Here is a 16,469-nt window from a genome sequence, read left to right as displayed (position 1 = left end):
AGTGGGTTTCCATCTGAGCTCTTGATATTCATGCAAGTGGTTCTATTTTCTCCAAAGGTCTCTTTAATTTTCCTGTAGGCAGTATCTATCTTACCCCTAGTGAGATAAGCCTCTACATCCTTACATTTATCCTCTAGCCATGCCTGCTTAGCCATTTTGCACTTCCTGTTGATCTCATTTTTGAGACGTTAGTATTCCTTTTTGCCTGCTCCACTTGCTGCATTTTTGTATTTTCTCCTTTCATCAATTAAATTCAGTATCTCTTCTGTTACCCAAGGATTTCTACTAGCCCTCGTCTTTTTACCTACTTGATCTTCTGCTGCCTTCACTATTTCATTCCTCAAAGCTACCCATTCTTCTTCTGCTGTATTTCTTTCCCCCATTCCTGTCAATTGTTCCCTTATGCTCTCCCTGAAACTCTGTACAACCTCTGGTTTAGTCAGTTTATCCAGGTCCCATCTCCTTAAATTCCCACCTTTTTGCAGTTTCTTCAGTTTTAATCTACAGTTCATAACCAATAGATTGTGGTCAGAATCCACATCTGCCCCTGGAAATGTCTTACAATTTAAAATCTGGTTCCTAAATCTCTGTCTTACCATTATATAACCTATCTGAAACCTTTTAGTATCTCCAGGGTTCTTCCATGTATACAACCTTCTTTCTTGATCCTTGAACCAAGTGTTAGCTATGATTAAGTTATGCTCTGTGCAAAATTCTACCAGGCGGCTTCCTCTTTCATTTCTTAGCCCCAATCTATATTCACCTACTACGTTTCCTTCTCTTCCTTTTCCTACTGTTAAATTCCAGTCACCCATGACTATTAAATTTTCATCTCCCTTCACTACCCGAATAATTTCTTTTATCTCATCACACATTTCATCAACTTCTTCATCATCTGCAGAGCTAGTTGGCATATAAACTTGTACTACTGTAGTAGGCATGGGCTTCGTGTCTATCTTGGCCACTATAATACGTTCACTATCCTGTTTGTAGTAGCTTACCCCCACTCCTATTTTTTATTCATTATTAAACCTACTCCTGCATTACCCCTATTTGATTTTGTATCTATATCTAACTATATCTAACTTTATCTATCCATTTCCCTTTTTAAATTTTCTAACCTACCTGTCCGATTAAGGGATCTGAAAATTCCTCTTGAGTAGTCCCCGACCAGAGATCCGAATGGGGGACTATTTTACCTCTGGAATTCACAGTATCAAAACAGCAAGGCCGTTTTGGTTAGCGTTACAGGGCCAGATCAGTCAATCATCCAGACTGTTGCCCCTGCAACTATTGAAAAGGCTGCTGCCCCTCTTCAGGAACCACACGTTTGATACCCCTCCGTTGGAAACAGGAAGTGTTCAGCCACATGCGAAAAGTCAAGCATGACCTGCAACAAATGATGATGCTCAAGTAGGTGTTCTAGCTGCTGTTGCGGCTAATCTGCACGTCAGTAGCAGACAAACTGCGGGAGAATCCGGAATCTCATAAACGTCCGTGTTGAGAATGCTACATCAACATCGATTGCACCTGTACCATATTTCTATGCACCAGGAAGTGCATGGCGACAACTTTGAATGTCGTGTACAGTTCTGCCACTGGGCACAAGAGAAATTACGGGATGAACACAGATTTTTTTGTACGCGTTCTATTTAGCAACGAAGCGTCATTCACCAACAGTGGTAACGTAAACCGGCATAATATGCACAATGGCTGCAACAAGTGGAACATCAGCGACCTTGGCGGGTTAATGTAAGATGCGGCATTATGGGAGGAAGGATAATTGGCCCCCATTTTATCGATGGCAATCTAAATGGTGCAATGTATGCTGATTTCCTATGTAATGTTCTACCGATGTTACTGCAAGATGTTTCACTGCATGACAGAATGGCGATGTACTTCCAACATGATGGATGTCCGGCACATAGCTCATGCGTGGTTGAAGCGGTATTGAATAGCATATTTCATGACAGGTGGACTGGTCGTCATAGCACCATACCGTAGCCCGCACGTTCACCGGATCTGACGTCCCCGGATTTCTTTCTGTCGGGAAAGTTGACGGATATTTGCTATCGTGATCCACCGACAACGCCTGACAACATTCGTCAGCGCATTCTCAATGTATGTGCGAACATTATGGAAGGTGAACTAATCGCTGTTCAGAGGAATGGGGTTACACGTATTGCCAAATGCATTGAGGTTGACAGACATCATTTAGAGCATTTTTTGCATTAATGTGGTATTTACAGGTAATCGCGCTGTAACAGGATACGTTCTCAGAAATGATAAGTTCACAAAGGTACATGTATCACATTGGAACAACCAAACTAAGATGTTCAAACGTACCTATGTTCTGTATTTTAATGTAAAAAACCTACCTGTTACCAACTGTTAGTCTAAAATTGTGAGCCATATGTTTGTGACTATTACAGCACCATCTATCACAAAGCGAAAAGAGGGGTCCAACTAAAACATTCATATTTCCTTATGTACTACACGAATATGTAATAAAAAATAGGGGTTCCTATTTAAAAAAACCAGTTGATATCCGTTTGACCTATGGCAGCACCGTCTAGCGGGCCAACCATAGCACCATCTGGTTACCCCCTTCAAGCTAGACAAGTTTCGTTCTTTGTAGTTTTTTCATTTGACACTTATTTCGTGAGATATTTTGCCCAGTCACGATCAATGGACCACCCTGTATAGTATGTTTTATTTAGTGTACAACCACTAATGTCTATTTCTAGTGTTGACAGGTTATTATTGCTTGTCTGAACTCGTGTAATATTAGTACTTGTGAGTTTAGATCTTGAACCATTACCTGTGATCCATTAGTAACTCTATTTAATAGCTTCCTATCTCTGTTAATTTAAGTCAGTGTAGTTCGTAATACAACAATCAAAATAATCGTAAACTATTAAAAATTGGTATAAAGGGAAGTGCACAGAAGGATGTAAAAAGCTGAAAGAGACCCAAATAGCAGGGTCACTTGGTTACCTTGCAGAAGCAGTTAAGCATTGCTCACAACATTCTGTTAAGAAAGTTGAATAGATAAAGCACAATTCAGATGTGGTACACTGTGTGCCTTCACTTAAAACAGAATGTATGTCTGTAACCAAATTATAGACTGTCCTCTCTGGTGTAAACTGTATGTACTCTCCTACATGTAGCATACATCACAAGCACTGAACGTAATTTGAATACTGGGACAACTTTTGAAATTTTCAGTGAACTTCTGAAAACTTCATATTTTATAAACATTTATTAAAAATAAAACTTAGTGGCCTACTTATCAACTGAAATGTTCTTTTAATAATACAGACACAGCAAGCAGCAGTCCATACTTTTGGAATTAGTGAATTCAGAAACTTTTTTACACACATCATTGTGTGTGACCACATTCCAATGAAAGACAAATCCTTCAGACAGCTGAGCAACTAGCACATCCCCACATACGTGTCTGAAGCCTTCATATTGTCTCAAGTTTTTTGACTGTTCTGTGAAACAGGCAGTCATTTTTCCTGGATCAAACAAAGTTTGAAACATCTGGCTGGATGAATGATCTTGCCTAATAATTTACAACATGCCTTACATTTATCTGGAGCTCCTTCTATGTACCTTTCCAAGCTGCTTTTTTGGCTTATAAGAGCTTAACTTTGTAGTACTATTTACTTTTCAAATAAGCATTGCAAACCATATTCCTCTGCTCAGTACCTCAATTATCATCACTCTTATGTATTTGGTACAGTATGAGCACATTTCTCTAATTTGTGCCAATTCTTTTGCGTACCAATTAACTTTTTTACTTTAAAGTTTACCTGAAAAGCTAACATCTGCTTCTGCCAGTGAACACACAACTTGACTCATCCCACATTTGTGAAGCCTCTTCTTCATAGCAGACTTTACGGAGCATGATGCATGAACAAATGGATGATTTACACTAACACAATACAAAATGTTGTAACAATAATTTCCACGTAGACTTTGCATCTTTGTTTAGGGTGAGACAGTAAGTATTTGATGAAACAAAAACATTCAACAAGCTATGATAAGTCATCAAACAATCAACTGGATATCCATATACACCCAAAAGAAAATAAAGAAGTTTTCTCCTTTGTTGCTCCTATAGCATACTGGATTTCTTGTGTACAGCTACTGAATGTTTCTGTTAGTTGCATGACAAGTGTCACCATTCTTGTAAAGATATCTCTACTCTTACATCACATAAGTAACTGTCATCTCCAAGTTTTTCTTGGCACAATTTCATTTTTCTGTAAGACATTTTGATGACCAATCCAGTAACCTTCTTTAGGTGTTGCAAACTGTATTGAGGACTCTGCCTCATCTTCTCTAATACCCACCTCTGTGCTCATGTAGAGGTTCAGCACACAATATGCAGCAGTAATGTAATATAATTGAGGAAGAGATGGTTTCACTTCAATATAGCACCCTTCCTGCTAACTTCACTATGTTACATTTAACCTGGTAACACATAAATAACATAAAATAGGACTGTGATAGTTAATATTAATCTTCGCTCATTTCATATACCTAAAGGCTCTATGCTGTGATTGATGAAGATGTCTTGGGTTTGTGTATCACTGGAAAAAAATTGGGGCTACGTCGCAGGTACAGAAATCACATATTTTGTGCAATTTCATTCATCGGTGCATCTGGGATTTGATTTTGGGGCAACCTTTCACTTAGGCAAACAGTGTCCATCGTATGTGGGTTCCAAAATGGGAATTCCTTAATAACAGCAGTTGCAACCTTTGTCAATGAACTGCTAAACAGACTGGATAAAGGAAACAAAGTCACTGGGGTTTATAGATTTGTCTAAGGCCTTTCATTCTGTGACTCATGCAGTTCTATTACCCAAATTAGAAAGTTACAGTATAAGAGGAGTAGCACTTAACTTCTTACAACTGCATCTCCGATATACTGTAGTAAACTGCATTATAAGAATGAAAGTGAAATCCTAATTGTAAAGCCAGCATACAAAACTCTCAGCCGTGGAGTTCCTATGGGAAGTATTCTTGGGCCACTTTCATTTACTGTATATATTAATGACACAACTTGGCCACAAAACTCCAACCCAGTTAATTACGTTGGTGATATGCAATTTATTAACTGTGGCTGTACTGAACAGCTAGCCCTTATAAAGCAATAAAGAGAACTCTCAATAGATCACAGAACCTCTGACAATGAGTAAACTTACAGGACTGTTGTAATTACATTCTTGTTGAATTAAAACCAATCTCATACTTAATCATAATCTACAGTTGGAACATCTGATAAATGTGTCTTTAGGCATTGTGATTGAGAAACATCTTAAATGGGGAGAGCATTTACTTACTGAAACATCTCTCAAATATAATAAATTCTCGTGTTCTTAAACAAGTGTATTATGGATTAATTCACTCGTATTTGCAATACGAGACTTGAAATTTGGGGTGGGGCATCCACACTCTACATGGACAGAATATTCAAGCTTCAAAAAAAAAAAAAAAAAGCAGTTAGGATGACTGCCAATATAAGGAAATGCCAGTCCTGTAGGGAGTACTTCAATAATTATAATTTATTGACTGTGTATTCATTGTAGGTACTTTATATGTAAAAGAGAGTGATGAAGTAAATGTAATTAACACAGGCATTCACAAGTAAAAGAGAGTGATGGACCAAGTGTAGTGAATAGACATCCATAACTACCATACATGAACCAGATGTGATTACCATAGGATACTAATAAAAAAGCTATAGATCACAGTCCACTTGAAGCTGGAAGACAATTCTATACTAGTTTGCCAAATTATATAAAGTAGCTCCATGAAAATCTTTTTAAAGAAAAATTAAAACAGGTCTTAAGTAAAAAATATTTATACTCAATGAAAGATTTCTGGGCTCCATTACAAACAATTCTAGTTTTGTATACCTCAGCATACTAACAGTGGCAAATGCTTATATAATGTATAAATCTGCTGTACACATCCGTTATATTTGTGGCATGATATCTTTGTAAATGTACTAAACTGACAATGTCTAAGACTGTAAAGTTATTATGGACAAGTAAATATTATTATTATTATTATTACATAAAAGAAAGTAATTAAAATTCCTGGACCAAGATTCTGTAGAGGTTGTTCATCAGTGTGTGCCAGACATAAAGCCTTTATACTTAGCAATAAAACTGCTGACACTGTTTAATTCTTTGCCTTTTGATAATTATTCTGTTTTTTATTTTCTCATCACTGAATTCTCAGATTGAGGTGTACACACACATTTTCAATTAAATGTTCCAATACGGTTAGGTTAACCCAAACTGCAACATTTTTGGTGAGCCCCAAAGTGATCTTAGGCACCAAGTGACATAATCTCAGTTGACAACAAATATCAATTGATGCAATATGCATAATGTTGCATACCAAACATCGAGTGTAAACAAACTGCACCACCTGCACCATGTGCCACCCACATACTACAATGTTTACTTGTTTTTAATGTCAACCACGAGTCTTTCATGCCAGATGTGTGTGCACCATCCATGTATTGAGTGACAGCAACATCAGACCAGACACTGTATGTTGATGTACCTGTCACATTTACATACCACCTTTTTGACAACAGAATTCAGTTCTACAGTTCATGCAGCTCAAGAGACAATTTGTGCTCGATAACATCACAGCTGATGTAAGCAAATGTAGCTATGTTGTGGCTGCACTATATCAAGATATGGCTTTTGAGGGGCAAGATATTTTGACCTTACCACCAGGCACTGAGTTAAGAATGCCCTGGTCACTTGCCTTTCACAATCTGAAGCAAAGCATCTTGAGAAGTTTGGTAAACAGAGGATATAGGAGGCCACACTCCCTCGCAGCCAATTGCCTTCATCGACAAGACTTTGCTGGTACCACAGGCGGTTTTGTTCTCAACTGCAGAAATGCAGTCCTCCATGTGAAATTAAAAACAAGGCGGAAGTCATAACGACAGTGACTGGCTTACCGAAAAGCAGCCGTCAACTGTTTGCCAATGACCTCTACACAAAGCTCCAGCTCTCGGCAGACACAGGTGCATACGTGTCTGCATACCCATCCACTCAACTGCGTCGTCGTAGTAGTGATGACTGTCATCTTGACTGTCAACGGATCTACGATACAGACGTATGGCTGCTTAACACAATCCTGCCCACTGAACCTAGGTATGCGCTGTTAAGTTTGAATGGCAGTTTATTACAGCACATGTGACATATCTTATACTCAGAGCTGACTTTCTGTCATTTTAGATCCTGCTACCAGACCTCCGACATCATCGTCCCCTCGACAGCACTCCCAGTCTGGCCAGTCTGGGGTGTGTACATTGTGTAGACAATACCACACTGGTGACTCTTCTTACGTATAACTTCTTAAACAGTTCCCAGAGATAACCCGATGAATAACTACGCTATTTGGCAGTTTATTATATCCTAACGACACCGAGGCCTCTGACCACGCTTGACTGTGATGCTTGACACCAGAGAAGTTGCAAGTAGCCAAACACAAAATTTCTTTCATGCTCGCACACGGAATTGCAAATATTGTTGGCACTGGGAGAGGGGAATGAATGTAGTGGTTGTGCATCAACGTGTAGAAGTGTGCAAGATGTAAAGTGCCTACACTTAGCAGTAATATCACTGACATTGTTTTATTCTCCACTTGTGGCAATTATTCTGTTATTGATTTTCTCATTACTGAATTCTCGAATGCAGTGTACACATATGTATGCAATTAAAGTTGCAATAGAGTTATCTGGAATTGCAACAATTCTTTCCCATTTATGAATGTCCTCAAATGGTCCAATGGACACTATGACCATCAGGGTATCCTGTTATGGCTTAGTTTATCACAAACAAAGCACAAGATGTCATCTGCTTACATCTATAGAACGCACAGCAGAGACCTGACCAGTATCGGCAAGTTTAAAAATGTACTTCAATCTCAAACCTGGAATATTGTTTACGAGGAAGATGATGTCAGCAAGAAAACTGACATCGTGTGTTATTATTCCAACATTCCCTTCCCATTAAAATGAGTGAAGGTACAACATTCAGCCAGAGACATTCAAAATGGCTGGATCATAAAGAGTATAAGAATACCATGTATGACTAAGAGGACACACTGTGAACAAAGCATAACTACAGAAGATCCAAATTTCCACAGTTATTTCAAACTGAACAAGAAAGTCATTTGTACAATAATACATAAGACAAAGGACTAGCAAATAAAGCCTACATAAATTATTCAAAGAACAAATGCAAAACTATATGGGATATTGTCAGAAAAGTTTTACAAACTGATATCAAACAGGAAACACCAGAATCTCTTCAATGTAATGGTTAATAAGTAAGAGACACCAAACTCATTTGTGATACATTTAATAAACATTTTTGTGGGATACCTAGCATCAACAAAAACTTGCCTTCTAAAGTGTACAGTACCTGAGAAATCATATTTTCTTGTGCCTGTAATACTGAAGAAGGTTCTCTTAATTATTACGAATATGAGAAATCCCCTCTCATCTGGCCTTGGTGGTTTACCTACCTACAAAATACAACACGTTGCTAATGAAATAGACAATCATTATGCAATATACTCAGCAGCTACATGATTGCCGACATTTTCCCTCAACCACTCAAAACCTGCAAGATAGGGAACATGCACGAGGTCAGCAACTTTCAATCTGTAACCCTCATCCTAACTATATCCAAAATAACAGAAAAAATGGTACGTCCTTTCTTGAAAATAACTCCCTGAAATGGCACAGTAGTTTGGTGTTTGGAAAAATACATCCATGAAGCTCTCTTTTCAATTACTGACCGGAGAAATGAAAATACAATTCTTCTGGACTTTTTATTGATATTACAGAGTCATCTACATTACTAAGCTGCTAAAATAGGGTATGGTTACCGGGTCCCACTTGCATGTTGTCTACCTTATGGCCTTCACAGGCGTCAAAAATATTATACAATTATTTACTGTATTTAAAAATTTAAAATAGTGTTGTAATCTAGAATAATGTTATGTGAAAGGTTTAACAAAGCAAGACAAATGTCACAGTTATGTTATAAATTCCTTGCAAGTGCGCCAGGAGCTATGTGGGCCTGTCTAAATGGACGGTTGCCAATCTTGGTGTCAAGCATCATCACCTTAAATACCGGCATTTGGACAAATCAGTGGTGGCACAGCACAGCCAGGTAAACAAACACAAGATTTTGTTTGAACAAATGAGAATACTTGCTCATGTTTCGAACTATTAGGACTCTGTGATCAGAGAAGCAGTTGAAATTACATTCTGTGAAAACAACTTCAATAGAGACACCGGCTATGCACTTAATTATGCACAGAAGTGTACACTTGACAAGCAACGCTAGATAGAGAGCACAAGCAAAATCTATGGACATATAGCGTGCCACCTCCGCAAGTGTCATCGTGACATAATCCAGACTATCAGATAAGTGGACCACTTTCCTTGTGGATCTGTGGAAGGCAACATAATCTAGCAGGATGGTAGTGGGGTGGGAGTGTTCGAGGGCAGCACAATAGTTCTTGACAGCCTTTCGAGACAAGGAACTTTCTTATGTCTATACATATACTTAGTCCACTACAGTACACATACATCTAAAGGCAGAGATCACTGTATGAAAACTGCTGTAACAAAAATGTATGCATATTCTGTCATTTACAGTGTGTGTGTGTGTGTGTGTGTGTGTGTGTGTGTGTGTGTGGACATCTTTTAGTGGACAAGATACCATGGATATATAAATTATCTGTGGAATTCTCAAACATACATTTTCTAACAATTTTTACACATAAACATGTTTTGCGGGCTACCCGTAAGAGAGTTTAGGTTATAAATAAGTAAAAATAATGTAACCAGTCACTAAACATGAATCATTCAACTATCTTTCTTTCTTCTTGCGTTACGGCCTCTGTAGGACCACGGTTAGCCCCTTCGTGGACTACATTTTCCTCTTCTTCTCCCAGAACCCCTTCATTCTTTCTCTTCTCTCCCACTCTTCTTCCGAGATCTTCCGTTTCCGTTTCTCCTGGCGGCTCCGCTGGTGACATTCTAATCTTTTCCTGTATTCTTCTCTGTCACTGATCTCCAGCATATTTGTCGGTGTATATTTGTTCCCCCAATTTTCCTTTCCTTCGACCTTGATCCCCGTTTCCAACCAGTCCTTCTGAAGTTCAACAATCCACTTGGTTCCTGTCTTTCCCCTTGTCCTCCCTGTTGTTTCCCACACTCTCTTCATCATTCTGTCCATACTCATCCTAACTACATGCCCAGCAAACCTTGCCCTTTTGAGTCTGATTTCCCCTGATATTGTTCTCATGTTCCGGTACAATTCTTCCCTAGGTCTTCGCATCCACCTCTCTCCACTGCTTTTGGGACCTCCATTCAACTATGATGTATTCTGTGACCTTTACTCTGTCATCAAATGACAGTTTTCGTATTTAGATCAGCAGCATTGCCCCTAGGAAGCCAGCAACGTTGAAATTTCTACACTGTTTTAATTTTATCAATTTGATTTCAAATATTTTTGGCAGTTTAGCAAAAATAAACACTTTAAGAACTGATGGTTACACGTCTATGTGAGAGTATGTATCACCACTCACCAAATAAAGAAATGGAGTCAGACAAGAAGAAATACTCAGTTAGCTGTGAAGCTTTCAAAAGATATCGTCGATAAGAGAGCTAATGTAAACACAGCCGCTTATCTTCCTGGAACTGTGGCCTGGCTTGACAACAGCAAAAGAAAAGTAAACAAATTTTTGAGGTTCAGTGTCAGTGAGAGCAAAGAATTTTCTTATGCTCAAGGAAACAGAATCCAGTTCATGCAGATATCCTACATTTGTAGTGGCTAAGTCAGACTTATACACATCTTTTTCTATACATTTAAAAGGCCACTTTTGGAGGTTATCTAATCACACAGTGATAACAACATGTCACTTTCTGAGAGGTCTGCACTTGTTCCATAGCAGTTTTTATCTGAATCAGTTGTCATGTCCAGTTGCAGATAACTGATGCGTGTCAAGCCAAGCAATTGGCCAAGTACAGAATACTATGAAACCCTTCACCACAACTATCTTACTCTCATTTCTTACAAGACCAGATAAATTAAATTCATTCTCTCAATTTATTGAAACTTTTTGAAGCAGCATCTTCCTAATTATGTCCATTTTTTTTAGACTGACACACTTATTTTTTGGATCCTCAGAAAGACTACACTTTCATGATCAATATACTGTCCTGAATGATACAAGATACAATTTAAAGTGAATCAGTTCTTATGGCTAACTGTTGCATCAGAGTTTTCTGTCTCAATAGCTACTTACCTTAAATCACACAATAACACAACCACGTGGAGATGTCATTCTTAGTCACCCACGCAGTAACTCTTTTACAATGTTGAAAGTGAACACTGGTGCCTAAAAATTAAGTTTAATGGGGAGCAGAGAATTATGTCTTAACACAACATGGAAAATATGACTTATAATGCTCGCTTTACAGCCCGAATCATCTACATGAATAGTATGCTGTTGGAAACTGTTTTATTCATTCATTCAATTACCATGTATTTGAAACCCATCATGAAGGAGAGCCTTTTGGATGTGGAATGAGAAAGGTAAAAACTGCTGGCTGCAAACAACAAATTATGATTATGATTAGTGCTAACATACTCAAAATCTTCTAGATTAATTATATATGTATACATAAAGCAGAAGAAAAATACCTGCTGTAAGAAAAGCAACTACTACCCCTCTTACCCTTCTCATCTGTTGTTTTTTATCATACACTTCAAACAAAGAACTTATGACTTTATAGTGACCACAACTAGCTGTCTGTATCTGACGAAGTCAAGCACTGTTTAATAGAAACATTAGTTAAGTGGAATTTGCATCCCCAAGTCCAAGTATTCCGATAAACTGCAGTACCAGCTAATGAGATCTATCTGAGGATTTTCAGTTTCCAGTCTGATGTCTACTGGCAGCCTGTTAAAAGACTTTTGCACCACAGTATAGACCTCCATTCAGAACCCTAGAGAGGGATGCATAACCTAAGCACAAATTATTTCTACTTCTAATATGGCTTTTCTGAATTTTAGAATTGCTTCTAAATTCGCTTTTGTTGCTAACCACAAATATCATTAATGAGGATATGTATTTGTATGTAATTGTAAGAATCCCTAGGTCCCTGAAAGGATGCCTGAAAAATGTTTAGTTGACAACTTCACATAATATTCTTACTGCACACTTCTTTAAAATAAACAATTTTTCCACACTGGCTGCATTGCCCTAAAATATGATGTTGTTGTGGTCTTCAGTCCTGAGACTGGTTTGATGCAGCTCTCCATGCTACTCTATCCTGTGCAAGCTTCTTCATCTCCCAGTACTTACTGCAACCTACATCCTTCTGAATCTGCTTAGTGTATTCATCTCTTGGTCTCCCTTTAGTATTCACCTCTTGGTCTCCCTCTACGATTTTTACCCTCCACGCTGCCCTCCAGTACTAAATTGGTGATCCCTTGATGCCTCAGAACATGTCCTACCAACCGGTCCCTTCTTCTTGTCAAGTTGTGCCACAAACTCCTCTTCTCCCCAATTCTATTCAATACCTCCTCATTAGTTATGTGATCTACCCATCTAATCTTCAGCATTCTTCTGTAGCAGCACATTTCGAAAGCTTCTATTCTCTCCTTTCCAAACTATTTATCGTCCATGTTTCACTTCCTTACATGGCTACACTCCATATAAATACTTTCAGAAACGACTTCCTTACACCTAAATCTATGCTCTATGTTAACAAATTTCTCTTCTTCAGAAACTCTTTCCTTGCCATTGCCAATCTACATTTTATATCCTCTCTACTTCGACCATCATCAGTTATTTTGCTACCCAAATAGCAAAACTCCTTTATTACTTTAAGTGTCTCATTTCCTAATCTAATTCCCTCAGCATCACCCAACATAATTCGACTACAATCCATTATCCTCATTTTGCTTTTGCTGATGATTATCTTATATCCTCCTTTCAAGACACGTTTCATTCCGTTCAACTGCTCTTCCAAGTCCTTTGCTGTCTCTGACAGAATTACAATGTCATCGGCGAACCTCAAAGTTTTTATTTCTTCTCCATGGATTTTAATACCTACTCCAAATTTTTCTTTTGTTTCCTTTACTGCTTGCTCAATATACAAATTGAATAACATCGGGGAGAGGCTACAACCCTGTCTCACTCCCTTCCCAACCACTGCTTCCCTTTCATGTCCCTCGACTCTTATAACTGCCATCTGCTTTCTGTACAAATTTTAAGTAGCCTTTCGCTCCCTGTATTTTACCCCTGCCACCTTCAGAATCTGAAAGAGTATTCCAGTCAACATTGTCAAAAGCTTTCTCTAAGCCTACAAGTGCTAGAAATGTAGGTTTGCCTTTCCAGTAATGTCCCCACAAGCTACTAGTAGCTTGTGGGGACATTACTGGTAGATTGCTGCAATGCCCAGGACAGCTAATGTTTCACTGAGCTCAGACCACACTCATGGCAACAACAGCTTGTTTCCCCTGTTCAGCTGCCATTATCAGTCAAGGATACTTACTGTTAGCCTCACAATTGATTGCATACACACTGAGGTGGTGCATGTAGTTTTTCGTGTGTATATCAGAAAGTTATAAAAAAACTTGTACAGACACAGACATACTAATGAACACCTGGACAAATGTATTTGAACGGTACCCACCCATCCATTTTTTTTATTTTTTATTTTTTTAAAGCCTTGATAACAAAGAATGGGTATTATCCTTCTTTGAACTTAATAAGTGTGTAAAAAAAAATCTGTCCTCGAAATTGGGTCATTCCATGTCAATTCAACCAACATGAGAAAATGTTCCAGCTGACAGTCTCAGATTTGGCTGAAATTTAGCACACCAATGCTACCAAAGTGTGGAACACTCATGTACAAAATTTTAAGTTCCCCTGCAAATTAGTTCCAGAATTATGGCTTATGAAAGAAGGTGGCATGACCCGGAAATTGCAACCCGCATCTGGCAATCTATCTTCAGACCCAACTTCAGGTCTTAATAACTTTGGAACTATTCCGCACAGTCCAGTGAAATTTTTACAACTCAGTAACATCCACTTAGAGAACACACTCTATGAATCAAAACACCAACAACAAGGTCTAGGTCCAGTACAGCCAGGCCACATTGTAATATGTAGGGGGGTGGGGGCATCCCACATGTGACTTTTACCGGAAAAGGAGACAATGAGCATTATCTGCTGAAAGACACTTGCGTATCTAGGGAAAGAGTCATTGCTACCAATTTACTTTTTCAGTTAAGCAGTATGGAATAAATAAGATACAAATTAATTTTGTTACCTTGTCCAGTCTGAATGTTGTTGAACACTATGAGCTTTTAGTATAGGCAGATACCAGCAGGTAAAGTAACCAATCACTAATTACTGTCTTGAAATATTTATTTTTCCATGAACTAGTTTCAAGCCACCCTGAGGTTCATTATCTGAAGGGGTTGATTGCACAAGCATTATTCTGCAAGGGTCTCAACAGTACATATTGTCACCAGTCTTGTGGCATTGCAGTAGTCTAGTATGTATTGAGAAATAATGTGATCTCAAACGTAATGGTACCGTACGCATCTGCAAGTGGGAGGGGCAGGGTTCAAATGGCTCTGAGCACTATGGGACTTAACATCTGAGGTCATCAGTCCCCTAGAACTTACAACTAACTAAGGACACCACACACATCCATGCCCGAGGCAGGATTTGAACCTGCGACCGTAATGGTCACGCGGTTCCAGACTGAAGCGCCTAGAACTGCTGGACCGCACTGGCCAGCAGGGGCAGGGTCATTCCACGTCAAAACACGCAATAATTCACGGATTTGTAACTCTCAGATTTTCACAGAACTTGCACATTTGCTTATACTTATAACATACAAACTTCTGCAAAATTTTTTTGGTCTCAGGCTACAACTTTATTTTGTATCGAATTTTAAATGTAGTGATATTCTGATAACAGGGCTCTGCAAGAACGTCAATGCAAAATAGTACTTATCTACATAAATGCCTGTAACTCAGGTGTTTATGAAGCTTTTGCTTTGAAATTTTTTCAGCAGTTAGGTAAGGCATATAGTTAACAGAAACCCAGTTATTGAAGCAGTAAAGTAACAAAGAAACGTTTTAAAAGATATTAATGTAGGTCAATTTCCGATTTCAGAAAAACTGTGAGGATATGGAAAAATACTTATATCACATTTCTCCAACCTACTGGGAACCTGATTTTGGTCTTAAATAACCCTCTAGATTGTAAAATAAAATAAAAATTTAACAGTCTTCTGCTAATTGATACGCACATCTGACATCAAAGTACTTTTTGCTCTGATCAAAAAAGGTCATTTTAAGTAAGTTCAACCACTCACTGTCTCACTGTGTCAGATGCAAGGGTATCAAATTAGTATATTTAAGTATAGCTCATTCTAGACAGGAAATTTAATTCTAAGTGTGAACATTTATTTCCATTCATTTGACTAATTCAGTAATTTTTCAAAGACTATAATATATATGATTTGTGTGTCCAGTCAATCACCTGCTCACAGTGATTAAAAAAAGTGTTCTTAAGACAGCAGTAGATCATTTGCAACCTTTACAGGCATGAAAACAATGCGACAATTACTGAAATTTATTGTTGAGAATAAATGGCATGCGGCAATTAGTCTGTTTGACCTCAGCTGCTTTCTGAGAGATAGATAGGTCATACCTGTTTGCGGTGCAGCACTATTGTTTCACTTGTATAAAGTATGTTTCAAGTGAATCACTGCGTTAATTGCAATGGAGAATGTGAATTCATGCACTGTTGGAAAATTACTAAAAACACCATGTCATTTGACAACCTATATCTTAGTAAAAACTCTACAAAAAATAGAAGAGCTGTGTGAATGCCAGTGAGATTTGATATTGCTGTGACCCATATAAGCATTCCACAAGATAAACGAAGTGCTACTATATGTGGACATCACAGATACTGTTACTTAAAAGTGTTTGAAAGTCATCAAAGAACTTGTTGTGGTCTTTAAAAAAAAAATGCTCTGATGTCCGTTTGCTTGTCTCTGTCTAAAACAGTAAGCGCTAAAAGAATCTATGTAAAACCAGGCCAAAAACTGTGCACAACATATCGTAAGATTTGTGAACAGAAAACTGACATCAGTGATAGAAATGAAAGTGATGCAGATGACCTGGAAGTGACAGTCCACAAATCAGTAAATCAAAGTATTGAGGATGCAAATAAAACTTTACACGATTTGGAGTGCTCTCTCTTAAGACTCCACTACCTTCCAAATCACAGCAAGGCTTCATATGGCAAAAAGAAGCTAGAAAAAGTGAAGAATGTTTGGAAAGAAAAGTGTGCCAGGCGTTGAAGATC

General features: G+C 38.2%; 1 protein-coding gene across 4 annotated transcripts in view; it reads right to left on the bottom strand.

Annotated features, from left to right (window-relative positions):
- LOC126425120 (mitochondrial 2-oxodicarboxylate carrier-like) overlaps positions 1-16,469 on the bottom strand; it is a 102,148-nt gene that overhangs the window by 73,863 nt on the left and 11,816 nt on the right. The window contains exon 1 of one of the 4 annotated variants that reach the window (XM_050088050.1): positions 10,653-10,893. The exons of 2 other annotated variants lie outside the window; for them this stretch is intronic. The gene's annotated coding sequence lies outside the window, so the exon portion shown is untranslated. Of the gene's footprint in view, positions 1-1,125; positions 1,265-10,652; positions 10,894-16,469 lie in introns of those variants that run through there. One more of the 4 variants, XM_050088055.1, reaches the window with a different exon arrangement.

Source organism: Schistocerca serialis, chromosome 10 (genome assembly GCF_023864345.2).
Source record: "Schistocerca serialis cubense isolate TAMUIC-IGC-003099 chromosome 10, iqSchSeri2.2, whole genome shotgun sequence".
Classification (NCBI taxonomy): domain Eukaryota; kingdom Metazoa; phylum Arthropoda; class Insecta; order Orthoptera; family Acrididae; genus Schistocerca; species Schistocerca serialis.
This window is presented reverse-complemented; position numbering and strand designations above follow the sequence as displayed.